A 14570-nucleotide genomic window follows, 5' to 3' on the forward strand; every position below is an offset into this window, starting at 1 on the left:
CATGAGACCAAGGATTGTCCTTCAATTCCTGGGCTCAAAGCTGTCTTCCAAAAAGATCCAAATACAATTGAGTCTCTCTATTTTGTTGCAAGGAGACCTTGGCAGGGGCAACAAAACCAAGGGTTTAATAACTCTATGAACTTTCAAACCCCACCAAATTGGAATCCTTGGCAACAACCTTGGTCCCAACCTCAAAATTCTTTTCAATCATGGGTACAAGGCATGCAAAATCCTTATGGGAGATTTTCTCAATTTTATCAATATCCTCCATCTTTTCAAAACCAACAAGCTCCACAACTTCCAAATCAAAACCCACAACTATCATTTCCATTTCAACAACAACAACCGTCTCAACAGAACCCAAATTCTCAACTCTTGCTTCCATTCCAACAGAAGTCAAATCAACTTCCTTCTCAGCCATTGCCAAACCCCAATAATAAAAACCCTCAAAATGCTTACATGGTAGAAGGTCAACAATTTCCTACCTATATGATTGTTCCTCTCAATGATGTACAACTCAGATCTGGTAGAGTTTTAGATAAACCTTCTATAGATGCCCAAAATCAAAGCATTTCTGAGGAAGATTCTCTTGAAGCCAATAAGGGTTCTGAAGCATCTCTTCAAAACCCAAACACTCAGAAAGAAAAAGAAAAAGAGCTAACCCCCACAACTCCTATAGTTGAGCAACCTGCATCTTCATCTACACCTCCTTTTCCTGAAAGATTACAAATTGACAAAGGGGTGGAAAAACAAATCTTGTTGCCTGACTATGATTTTCTAGATGAATTGAAGAATGTCTGTATCAAGATTCCCTTGGTACAAGCCATTAGAGAGATTCCTATTCTAGTAAAAACAATAAAGGAGTTGAGTCTTAAAAGACCAGGAAGGAAACCTAGAGACACAAGAAGAATCCACCTGGTAGGGAAAATTGCAGACATCATGATGGGAAAAATTACTATGCAGAAATATGTAGATCCCGGTAGTCCAATTGTCAAAACACATATCAATGGGGTAGAAATTCCAAATACTTTGATTGATTTAGGGGCTGCTATCAACATTATGAGTAGACAGACTATGGAACAACTGAAACTTCCTAATCTTCTCTTTACACCTACTTTGCTGCAACTTGCAGATCGATCAATTATTAAACCAGATAGTGTATTAGAAGACATTTCAGTCTCCTTAGACTCTTGGGAATTGTTAGCGCTGCTATGCAAAAGGCATAAAAATGAATTTAAACACTCTCGAAGGCTGCAAATACCTTCATAATCATCCCGAAGGATCCATCGATGCTGTCAAAATCTTCATTGTTGGGCCAAAATGATCTATCGGGAGGCCTGAGACACTCCGAGACAAGCAAAAATTTAAAATCGCAGGCCTAGCAGTTCAAATGAGTGACACCCGTTTGATCCGGCCGATCATCGGTCCAGATCGCATCGGCGGGTTGCAATCGGAGGCGGCAGCGGCAGTGATGTGGTATCACCGATGAGCGATCGCCAATATCGCATCGGCATATCGCATCGGCATTTCGCTGTCGGGATGCCAAAGTGGACAAGGTCTTTACCTTCAGTTATCTGCCGATGCGATGGGCCGGATCCGATGGGTGTACTGAGGTCCTTTTTATAAATTTCAAATCCGCGCTTAAGCCACTTTAATGATTTTGGGCGCATTTTCTGTGTTTAATGAAATATAAAAATACAAGGGGCGGACCCGATAGAAAAGATATATGTGTGAGGGCCTTTGACATTTAAAAAATAGTAAGGTGGGCAGTATTTATAAATGGCGCGGAAATGATTAATGCAAGCATGCAGCAGTACAGCGCAGTAGGTAGCTGTCTTCAATCGACAGTATGGCCTAGCAGGAAAGAAGATGTGCCCAAAACAGATCAACATTTATCAGTCATGATTGACCCGTGGTTGGGACTTTCAAGTCCAGATAAAGCATTGTGGGCGGGAATGAACAGTGTAGCAGTGTTTCAGTGTCGCCAAGCCAGGCAGTCATATTAGAGCCGTTCAATAATTCAACAGCATCATTTAATTAGCAGTATGGCCGAGGAGGAAATAGGACGCCACAGATCCAGTCAAAGCATTCAGTGGTTATGGGATTTTCCCATACTTCGTCTCACCTGCCCTAGAAGGATCGCAGAGCACCAGAGAGGGACAAACCTATTCAAAGCACTGCCAGATTTGTACCAGAGGCCCATTCTTGAATGTAAATATGGTTGGTGGGCATTTATAGGCTCCTCCACGCATTGTTCAGCAGAGATATTTTGTATTGTAACAGTATATATACCCAGAACAGAGATGTAATGGATTGATGAGTGTTTGATGAATGAGAGCTTATTGTAGCCTTTTAACTTCTGGAGACTGTAAATACTATGAGACCTGCAGCTTCTGGTCTTGATTTCTATTAATACAAGCTTCTTTTGCTATCACCTGCTCACTTTCCACTTCTTCTTCTTGTTCTAGACTGCGCCTGCTTGCATTTATTTGATGTGCTGTGAATTTTTGGCATCGGAGGGGCTGTCATCCCACCTCTATGTTAAAATTTAGTAGTTTATTGAAACTTGTTTGCAGGTTGCTATTGTTCAAATAGCAGAGAGCTGTCATCCTCACTGCCTATTGAATAATAGTCGTGCTGATCCTCTAACTGATTGCAGCTGGCCATCGCAGAGCTCTGTGCATCTGCTGGTGCAATCAGTCTTCTCCATTATCACTTTTATCTTAAACTGTGAGTAGTTGGTGGTTGAAAGCCTTGTAGTTTGGGGGTCTTCACCCATGCCTGGGGTAAATCATAGTAGGAGTAGTTATTCAGCTTAAAGGTGCTGCACATCTCCCATTTATCCATCATTTTATCCAACAAAAACTGTTAAATTTTTAATGTTCCTGAGCATCACTGATTTACAACCTAGGTGAGTTTCTTGGGGTGATAACATTAATTGGCGCCGTTGCCGGGGAGAGGAGAATCGAAGCTCAGCTTCCCTGGGAGACGACACAGCTTCAAGATTTGATGACAGACAAATTTTGAACACATAGTTTGGTTGTAATCATCTGTCTGGCGACTCCGCTGGAGGAAGGCCATCCTTTGGCGACTCCACATTGAAGTTCTGGCGCAGTTTGTGAGGCATACTAGAAGAAATCCGCAGAAGTCTCCAGCTGTTCTAGTGCCTGACCCTGAAAAGATTGTTAACCCGAAGAAAAAATTGCAGAAAGGAGCGTCGGGATCAGGTAAGCCCAAGAAATCTAATTTATCTCTGTATGAGGAGTTTTTAGTTGAAGATACACAATCTGAAGATTTAGAGCCTAGTACTATTAAGGGAGAAATACATACAGAGATTCATAAAGCTCCTTCTCCATTTAGTTCCCATTTGAATCTGAGTCCGAAGAAAGTTTCCCATACTGTCCAAAACATCCCAATATCATTCCCATCCATTACATTATCTCCTACTGCTCCATCTGTTAGTATTCTTCCGCATATTCCAAACATGGCAGGACAGCAAGCACCTACTAGGATTGAAAGGATTGTTGCTGCTAGATATGGACCTTTGATATTGCCTACACCTTTAAATGCCATGCCTACAAGAGAATATCAAAAATATATGCCCAAATTTACTGGAACAGAAGGAGTTACAGCAGAAGAACATCTTGAAGCTTTTTATAGTTATGCTGATAATTTAGACATAAGTGAGAGTGATGTATGGATGAGAGTTTTTGTTCAGAGTCTTGATGGAGAGGCCAGGAAGTGGTTTAGAGAATTACCCCAGAGATCTATAACAGATATAGAAGCATTAGATGATGCATTTTTGAAGCAATGGGGAGATAAGAAGGACTTGTTGTATTATCATACAGAGTTTGGAAACTTGAAAAGAGAAAAGGGTGAGTCTTTGCCTGACTTTAATAAAAGATTTAATAGAATGTATAATAAAATACCAGTTGAGGTAAAGCCCACCCCTACTGCTGCCAAACTCACATACGCCAATGCTTTTGATTCTGACTTTTTCTTATTGTTGAGAGAAAGACGATGTGCTACGCTGGGTGATATGCAAGAGGCAGCCTTGGAGGTGGAATCAAATATTATGGCAGCTGAAAAGTTAAAGAGTCAAGGTGACAGAAGAAGGCCGAGAGGTGAGGCTTCTTCTTCCACTGCATCGACTTCCGAGCCTAAGATAGACAAAATGACCAAAATGATAGAGTCATTGGCTGCTGAAATTTTTAGGTTAAAAGTTGATCAGACCTCAGGCAAAACAAGGCAGCAAAACACATGTGTCCCAAGAAATCCAAACCCCTTCAGAAAAGCAAATGAACAGCTGCAGATTATGCAAAGGGGTGAAGAAGCAAGAGAAGATCATAAAGTAAAAGCTCCCTTTCAGAATGCAGTCATGGAGGGGGAACAATATGAAGAAGACGAGGATGAAATTCACTGCTTGGAGGATAAAGGGAATGCTGCATTTTTAACATTGGCCGAATATGAAGAGTCATTGCTGCAAGGGCAAAACAGCCAGAGGTGGGACAGTGGTGCTGTTCTGCAATCTGATGAACAGCAGCAAAGATATAATCTAAGATCCAATGCAAAGAATGTCAAAGAAAATACTGCGCAAGAAGCAGCTGCTCGAACAGTGCCACAAAATAGCAGGCAAAGAAGACCAGCAGCTGATCCTGTCACCCTCAGAGCTCCAGTTCAAGAGGTAAAAACTGCTGATAAAGTATCCTCTTCTTTTAGTTTTGTGTCAGAAATTCAGAAGCTGAAAATAGCTGTCCCTCTGGCTGAGTTGGTCAAGAGCGAATTGTTTAGAAAGCCCATCCTTGAAGCCCTTGAGCTAGAGCCTAACCAATCCTCCATTGACTCTGTCAATTTGCAAGACGACAAGCCTGCTATTGTGCTTAGCCCCATGATTGAACCTGCAGATGATACTTCTCCATCTTTCTACGTTTCATTAACTATCCACGATAAAATCCTCCACAATTGCCTGCTAGACACAGGGGCCAGTCACAATTTAATGCCTAAAACTGTCATGGAAGAGCTAGGCCTTGATATCACCAGACCCTATCATGATTTGTTCTCATTTGATTCAAGGAAGGTGAAATGCCTTGGATTAATTAAGGATTTGGCCATTTCCCTAACCCAGTTGCCCATGAAAAGTATGATGATGGATATAGTGGTGGCCGATGTTCCTCCTAAGTTTGGTATGCTGTTGTCTAGAGGGTGGATTAAGAGACTAGGAGGGACATTACAGAATGATCTGTCTTATGCAACTGTCCCAGTGTTTGGAGGAGAAAGCAGGAGGTTATATAGAGAAGCACAGCTGGCATATGTTATTAGTGATGAGAAGAATCCTACAAACCATCCCATATATGCAGTGGACACTGATTTTGGGGCTTGCATCCTCCAAATAGAAGAATCTCAGAAGGCTGCATTGCATATCCGGAAACCAGCAGCTCAGGCTGAACATGATATGGGTGGTCAGATTTGGGAAATGTTTTTTGATGGAGCATGTACCAAGGAGACTGCAGGAGCAGGGGTGGTGCTAGTATCTCCACAACAAGAAACAGTTCAGTTATCCCTAAAGCTGGTTTTTCAGGTGACAAACAACATAGCAGAATATGAAGCACTGCTGTTGGGCCTTCATGAAGCCAAAGATAGAGGGATAAAAAATTTGAAGGTATTTGGAGATGCTGACCTGATAATTCAGCAAGTAAACAGAACGTTCCAAGCAAAGCATCCAAGGCTGAAGGCTTATAGAGATGAGGTATGGAGGCTCAAAGAGCTCTTTGATTTTTTCTGTATTTCATATATTCCTAGAGCCCAAAATCAGCTTGCTGATTCCCTTGCTGTCTCTGCTAGTTTATTCATCCCTCCATTGCCTCCCAGACTAGTTTATGAGGTACAAATGAAGTATAGGCCCTCTGTGCCTGATAATGTCCACCATTGGAAGGTTTTTGATGATGATAATGAGTTAAGTAGGTTCCTTCAAGTCATTGATGAGTTCTCTGAAATGCAAATTGACCAAAACGATGATGCTTTGTTAGAAGATTCCAAGTCCCAGCTTAGAAATAAAATTGGCAAGAATAGCATAGTCCAGCTTCCTAGTAACCATATTCCTAAGGGTCTAATTCCTCTGGAGAAATTGTTTGACTACAATGATGTGCCTTACAGAGCTGCCCAAAAAGAAGATCAGTCTCAAGTATGCAAGCATGATATAGGAGGTCCAGGTCAGCCCAAATTCATAAATTTGTCCACGAGTCTATCTGCTGATCAGAGTGTTGAATATTGCAAATTAATGAGGCAATTTGCTGATGTGTTCGCTTGGGAATACAGTGATCTAAAAACATATGACAGAAGCATAATACAGCATAAAATTCCACTTGAAAAAGGCACTATTCCTTTCAAACAGAAGCTGAGGCCAATGAACCCTATGCTCCTTCCTCTGGTCGAGAAAGAAATTAAGAAGTTGTTGGCGGCCAAAATTATAGTGCCTCTCAGATATTCTAAATGGGTGGCCAATCTGGTTGTTGTGAGGAAGAAGAGTGGAGAAATCAGACTGTGTGTTGATTTCAGGAATCTAAATAAGTGCTCCAAAAAAGATAATTATCCCTTGCCCAAAATGGAGCATTTGTTGCAGCAGGTCTCAGGTGCCAAAGTGATGTCTTTCATAGATGGGTTTTCAGGCTTCAATCAAATCGCTGTGCATCCAGACGATCAATAAAAAACAACATTTACCACTCCTTGGGGCACGTTCATGTATGCAAAAATGCCGTTTGGGCTAATGAATGCTGGAGCCACCTTTCAACGCGCTATGGATATTGCTTTTGTGGGTGAAAAGGATAAATTCGTGTTGATTTATCTTGATGACATAACTGTTTATTCTGGCAGCCACCATGATCATTTACAGCATTTAAGAAAGGTGTTTTCGAAGTGCAGGAAGTTTGGAATTTCACTCAATCCCAAAAAGTCCCATTTCGCTTTAGAAGAAGGCAAACTGTTGGCGCATGTAGTGTCTGCTGCAGGTGTTCAGATTGACCCAGAAAGGGTAAAAGCAATTTAGGCCTTGACTCTTCCACGATCAAAGAAAGATATACAGTCTTTTCTTGGCAAAATTAACTTTGTACGGAGGTTCATCCCAAATTTGGCAGAGCTGGTCAAGCACATAACCTCTATGTTGAAAAAGGGAGCAGAGGTGAAGTGGACTGATGCGGCCAGAAGATCTTTTGAGTCCATTAAGATGGCTATTGTAGAAGCTCCCACTTTAATAAGCCCTGATTATAGCAAGGAGTTTCACCTGTTTTCATTTGCCTCCAAGGATACCATTGCAGCTGTCCTGTTGCAGCAAGATGAAGCAGGTCAGGAGCATCCAGTTGCCTTTTTCAGCAAAAATCTGAGGGATGCTGAACTAAGGTATGATATTATTGAAAAGCAGGCTTATGCGCTTATCAAATCTTTAAAGGCTTTCAGAGTATACATATTGCATTCCAAAATAGTTGCATATGTCCCTTCTGCCGCAATAAAGGATGTTTTAACGCAGCCTGATGCCGATGGAAGAAGAGCGAAGTGGATTGCAAAAATAATAGAATTCAACATAGAGCTGAAACCCACCAAGCTGGTAAGAGGTCAGGGGCTTGCTAAGCTGTTGGCTGAAGAAAATTGCAGGTCTTTGGACATTGATTTCTTGTTCAATATAGCAGAAATTGGCCAAATAGAAGAACATGAAACAGCCGAAACGCAGAAAGGACAGTCGGTGGCCGAGAACCTAGCTTCATGTAGCTGGTATACTGCAATAATAAATTTCCTGCTAAATTTAGAAGTTCCTTCAGAATTTTCTCAAAGTCAAGTAAGAACGTTAAAGCTCAAGGCAACGAAATATTGCATCAATGGTAGCTTGCTTTATTGGAGGGATCCATCTAGAGTGCTTTTAAGATGCCTGGATAAACAACAGTTAATAGAAGCTATGCAGCAGTTCCATGACAGCATGTGTGGAGGACATCATCATTGGAGGACTACAGCCCAAAAGATTCTCAGAGCCGGGTATTATTGGCCCTTTTTATTTTCTGATGTATTTGCTTTTGTTAAATCTTGTGACAGGTGCCAGAGATTTGAAGGTAAGCAGCAGCTGAAATCCCTGCCCCTAAAGCCAATCATTGCAAAAGGACCTTTTCAGCAGTGGGGCTTGGATTTCATTGGTGAAATCAACCCACATTCCAGTGGCCAGCACAGGTGGATATTAGTCGCCACTGATTATTTTACAAAATGGATTGAAGCAATCCTAACAAGGAAGACTGATCATAATGTGGTAATGAAATTTTTATCAGAAAACATTTTCAACAGATTTGGTTGCCCACATAAGCTTATAACAGATAATGTAGCAGCCTTCAAGGCAAAAGAATTGGTGGAAATGTGTGATTCAATGGGCATTAAACTTGTGCATTCCACCCCCTATTACCCCCAAGGGAATGGTCTAGCAGAATCCTCTAATAAAAGTCTGATTAGGATTATAAAGAAGCTGTTAGAGGAAAATAAGAAGAATTGGGATGCCAAGCTCAAATATGCACTTTGGGCAGACAGAGTAACTATCAAAAGATCCACAGGTTGCTCTCCCTTCAAGCTGGTATATGGTACTGATGCCGTTTTTCCCATTCAACTTACCCTCCCTGTGGCAAAGTTGCTCCAAACAGCGCATAATGAGGAAGATAACATGGCCAATAGAATCACTGATTTAACAGAATTATATCAGATCAGAGAGCAGCTGATTGAAAAGGCTACAACACATCAATAGAAGGTCAAGGAAGCCTTTGACAAGAAGACAAAAAGAAACAATTTCCAGGTTGGGGATTTGGTCATGAAATGGGATGCTTTTAAAGAAAAGAAAGGAAATCATGGGAAGTTTGATGCTCTCTGGACAGGTCCTTTCATCATTTCACAGATTCAAGGGAACAATACCTTCATACTGAAAAGTATGGGAGGAGAAACAGTCTTTGATGGCCCAGTTAATGGGCGGTTTCTGAAGAACTATGTGATTTAAGGTCTTTTGGCCTTAAAAGTTGTAAATATTCTGCTTTTATCGGTTTTAGTGTAGCTGTAATAGACTCCATGCCCAATGGAACACTAGGAATTTTGGCTAATTTGCTTGCTGCTGGAAAGACATTGATCTGCAGGTTCTTGAGACCTCACAGGGAGGATCTCATCCCCAGAAGGAGCCAGTGTTAGCGCTGCTATGCAAAAGGCATAAAAATGAATTTAAACACTCTCGAAGGCTGCAAATACCTTCATAATCATCCCGAAGGATCCATCGATGCTATCAAAATCTTCATTGTTGGGCCAAAATGATCTATCGGGAGGCCTGAGACACTCCGAGACAAGCAAAAATTTAAAATCGCAGGCCTAGCAGTTCAAATGAGTGACAACCGTTTGATCCGGCCGATCATCGGTCCAGATCGCATCGGCAGGTTGCAATCGGAGGCGGCAGCGGCAGTGATGTGGTATCACCGATGAGCGATCGCCGATATCGCATCGGCATATCGCATCGGCATTTCGCTGTCGGGATGCCAAAGTGGACAAGGTCTTTACCTTCAGTTATCTGCCGATGCGATGGGCCGGATCCGATGGGTGTACTGAGGTCCTTTTTATAAATTTCAAATCCGCGCTTAAGCCACTTTTAATGATTTTGGGCGCATTTTCTGTGTTTAATGAAATATAAAAATACAAGGGGCGGGCCCGATAGAAAAGATATATGTGTGAGGGCCTTTGACATTTAAAAAATAGTAAGGTGGGCAGTATTTATAAATGGCGCGGAAATGATTAATGCAAGAATGCAGCAGTACAGCGCAGTAGGTAGCTGTCTTCAATCGACAGTATGGCCTAGCAGGAAAGAAGATGTGCCCAAAACAGATCAACATTTATCAGTCATGATTGACCCGTGGTTGGGACTTTCAAGTCCAGATAAAGCATTGTGGGCGGGAATGAACAGTGTAGCAGTGTTTCAGTGTCGCCAAGCCAGGCAGTCATATTAGAGCCGTTCAATAATTCAACAGCAGCATTTAATCAGCAGTATGGCCGAGGAGGAAATAGGACGCCACAGATCCAGTCAAAGCATTCAGTGGTTATGGGATTTTCCCATACTTCGTCTCACCTGCCCTAGAAGGATCGCAGAGCACCAGAGAGGGACAAACCTATTCAAAGCACTGCCAGATTTGTACCAGAGGCCCATTCTTGAATGTAAATATGGTTGGTGGGCATTTATAGGCTCCTCCACGCATTGTTCAGCAGAGATATTTTGTATTGTAACAGTATATATACCCAGAACAGAGATGTAATGGATTGATGAGTGTTTGATGAATGAGAGCTTATTGTAGCCTTTTAACTTCTGGAGACTGTAAATACTATGAGACCTGCAGCTTCTGGTCTTGATTTCTATTAATACAAGCTTCTTTTGCTATCACCTGCTCACTTTCCACTTCTTCTTCTTGTTCTAGACTGCGCCTGCTTGCATTTATTTGATGTGCTGTGAATTTTTGGCATCGGAGGGGCTGTCATCCCACCTCTATGTTAAAATTTAGTAGTTTATTGAAACTTGTTTGCAGGTTGCTATTGTTCAAATAGCAGAGAGTTGTCATCCTCACTGCCTATTGAATAATAGTCGTGCTGATCCTCTAACTGATTGCAGCTGGCCATCGCAGAGCGCTGTGCATCTGCTGGTGCAATCAGTCTTCTCCATTATCACTTTTATCTTAAACTGTGAGTAGTTGGTGGTTGAAAGCCTTGTAGTTTGGGGGGTCTTCACCCATGCCTGGGGTAAATCATAGTAGGAGTAGTTATTCAGCTTAAAGGTGCTGCACATCTCCCATTTATCCATCATTTTATCCAACAAAAACTGTTAAATTTTTAATGTTCCTGAGCATCACTGATTTACAACCTAGGTGAGTTTCTTGGGGTGATAACAGGAATATCCAGTAGATTTTATGATTTTAACCCCCAAGAGTAATTTAGGAGGACACCCTCTCATCTTAGGAAGACCTTGGCTAGCCACAGCCGATGCTTTCATCAGTTGTAGGTCTGGGGATATGTATATTTTTTATGGTAATTCGACAAAGAAATTCAATCTGTATCCTCCAGCAAAAGCAATTACAGAAATAGGAGATAATGAGTGGATTGAATATGAAGATACTATACAACCTGTCTTTACCATTTCTGAAGTTAGTGAAGATAGTCAAATTCTGAACACATTAGAAAACTTTGAAACATCTTCAGAATATGACCACACACAATTTCAGTTAGATTCTGACATTGAGTATTTATCATCTAGACAAATGTCTCTTTTCTCTGTGGAAGAGTTTGGTAGTTACGCCATTGAGATCTTTCCAGGAAAAACATTGAATATCAACAAAAATTTGGAAAGATCACAACAGGAAGAACTAACCAAAATCTTGCAAAAACATTCTACTGCATTTGCATGGGAATATACTGATATGAAAAGTATTGACCCTAAGAATTGCATTCATCACATCTACATTAAGGAAAACAGTAGACCAATCAGACAACCTCAGAGAAGGATGAATCCAAACCTTAGGGAGATAGTGAAAGAAGTGCTCCAAAAGTTACTTAATGTAAACTTCATTTATCAAATTTCAGATAGCCGATGGGTTTCTCCTTTGGTTATAGTACCTAAAAAGAATGGTAAATGGAGGGTATGCATTGATTATAGGGAATTGAACAAAGCAACTTTGAAGGATCACTTTCCTTTACCCTTTATCGATCAGGTATTAGATACTTTAGCAGGCAAAAAGTATTTTTCATTTTTGGATGGTTTTAGTGGCTACAAATCAGATTCAGGTAGCACCTGAAGATCGGGACAAGACCACATTTACCTGTCCATGGGGAACTTTTGCTTACCGAGTACTTCCTTTTGGATTATGTAATGCACCCGCAACATTTCAAAGGGCAGTACTAGGAATCCTTTCTGATCTAATCCATGATTGTGTAGAGGTTTATATGGATGATTTTACAGTTTATGGTAATTCGTTTGAAGAGGCATTAGAGAATTTGGAAAAAGTCCTTATAAGATGTAAAGAAACAAACCTATCATTAAGTCATGAAAAATGCTTTATGATGTTTATTGAAGGGATTGTTTTAGGACATCATATTTCAGGGGATGTGATTAAAGTTGATAGATCAAAAGTTGAAGTCATCTCCAAGTTGCCTATTCCAAATTGTCAAAAAGATGTTAGAAGTTTTCTTGGATTTACTGGATACTATAGAAGATTTATTGAAAACTTCACCAAAATAGCATCTTCACTCTTCAAATTACTTACAAAAAACTATGAATTCAAATGGGATCCTGATTGTCAATCTGCATTTGAAACTTTCAAAACAAGAATATCTGAAGCACCCATTTTGAGAGGGCCAAATTGGAAACTTCCTTTCCATATTTCCACAGATGCTTCAGATACAGCTCTAGGAGTTGTGTTGGGACAAAAGGATTTAGTTCTTTATGCCATTTACTACACCAGTAAAAATTTGACTCCCACTGAGTTAAAATATATTGTGACTGAGAAAGAGTTCTTAGTTGTTGTTCATGCAATCAATAAGTTTAGACACTATATAACTGGCTATGAAACTTTTGTCCATACTGATCATTCTGCAATTAGATATCTCATGAATAAACCTGTTACTAATGGCAGAGTTACAAGATGGCTCTTACTTTTACAAGAATTCAATATTACTGTGTTGGATAGACCAGGGAAACAAAATACAGTAGCTGATTTCTTGTCTAGAATCCAAAATACTAATGAAGATTCTCCTGTAGAGGATAAGTTCCTAGATGAGTATTTATTTGCAATAACTACTAAGACTCCTTGGTATGCAGATATTGCTAACTATTTGGCTACATGAAAGCTACCTCCACATCTATTTCCTGGTGAAAAAAAGAAAAATTATTCAGGACAGTTCAAGTTATTCATGGATTTCTAATGAATTGTTTAAAACAGGGCTAGATTGTGTGATCAGAAGATGTGTTCGGGAAGATGAAATGCCTGACATCCTCAAGGCATCTCATGATGAACCATGCGGTGGACACTTGGCTGACAAAAGGACGGCCTATAAAATCCTTTCTTTAGGATATTATTGGCCTTCCCTTTTCAAAGATGCAAAACAATATGTCAGAAGGTGTGACAGCTGCCAAAGAGTTGGGAGACCGACTCTTTCAAATGAAATGCCATTACAACCATAGGTACTCATCGAACCCTTTGAAAAATGGGCTTTAGATTTCATTGGACCTATTAATCCACCATCTAAACAGAAAAAGTATATATTGGTATGCACTGATTATGTCACTAAATGGGTAGAAGCTAAATCATTGCCTTTTGCCACTGAAAATTCAGTTGTTCAATTTCTTTTTAAGGATATTTTTACTTGTTTTGGTGTCCCAAGAGAAATTGTGACAGATCAGGGAAGTCAATTTACATCTAACTTGATGGAGAAGCTGATGGAAGAATACAAAATCAAGCACAAAAAATCTACTCCTTACCATCCGCAAGCAAATGGCCAGGTGGAGTCTAGAAACAAAGTTCTTGAAAGCATCATCACCAAAACTGTTCATCTACACATAAAAGATTGGGCAAAAAGGCTTCCTGAAGCCTTATGGGCATGCAGAACTACATGGAAGAATACAACAGGACATTCTCCCTATGAACTTGTTTATGGGAAAGAAGTCCTGCTCCCCATTGAGTTTCAAGTCAAGACTTTCAAGATGGCAGTCCAGTTGGGGATGAATCTATCAGAAGCCCAAAAGCACAGAATGGAGCAGCTGAATGAGATAGATGAAATCAGACAAGAAGAAATTTTAAAGACTGATCTAGTTCAACATCAAAGAGCTAAATGGCATGACAGATACATCAAAGAGAGAAAGTTTCAAGAGGGAGATTGGACATTACTGTTTGATTCCAAGTTCAAAGACTTTAAAGGTAAATTTCAGACCCATTGGCTTGGGCCATATGAAATTGACAAAGTCTTTAATAATGGAGCAGTAAGAGTCAAGACCATTGATGAATTTCAGATTTCTTTTCTTGTGAATGGCCACCGACTGAAAATTTATCATAAGCCACTCTCAAAAGAAGAATTTGTCAAGATGTTCCAAGAGAATTCTGCAATAAGGCTGGTGGAGAAGAATCCTTCTTCCCCACCAGCCTAGCCTTTTATTCTTTTAGTATATATATATATATATATATAAGCCTGAAAACCAATCATAGATTGGCAGTCTTATACAGAAAATATGGAGTGAAAATCAAGGACACTTGACACTCTATATTTTCTAAAAAAAATCTCCTCTCCTTCTCTTTCCATCTTCACTCCACCTCATTTGCCATTTCACTTCACCTCCATCTTATTCACATTTTCTCTTCACTTCACTCCGCTTCATTTTCATTCCATTCCACTCATTTCGTTCTCATTTCATCAATAAAAGTTCCTTTCAGAACTATTTCCACTCAGTTAGTTCTTTTCTAACCACATTTGTTCAGCTAAGTAGGTGATGTCCCAGTTTCCACAGCTGGGAGTAGTTTCCGCAGCCAGAAACGATTTCCGCA

Source organism: Pinus tabuliformis, chromosome 9 (assembly GCF_031772625.1).
Source record: "Pinus tabuliformis cultivar Carrire ecotype Pingquan chromosome 9, CPIR1, whole genome shotgun sequence".
Classification (NCBI taxonomy): Eukaryota; Viridiplantae; Streptophyta; class Pinopsida; order Pinales; family Pinaceae; genus Pinus; species Pinus tabuliformis.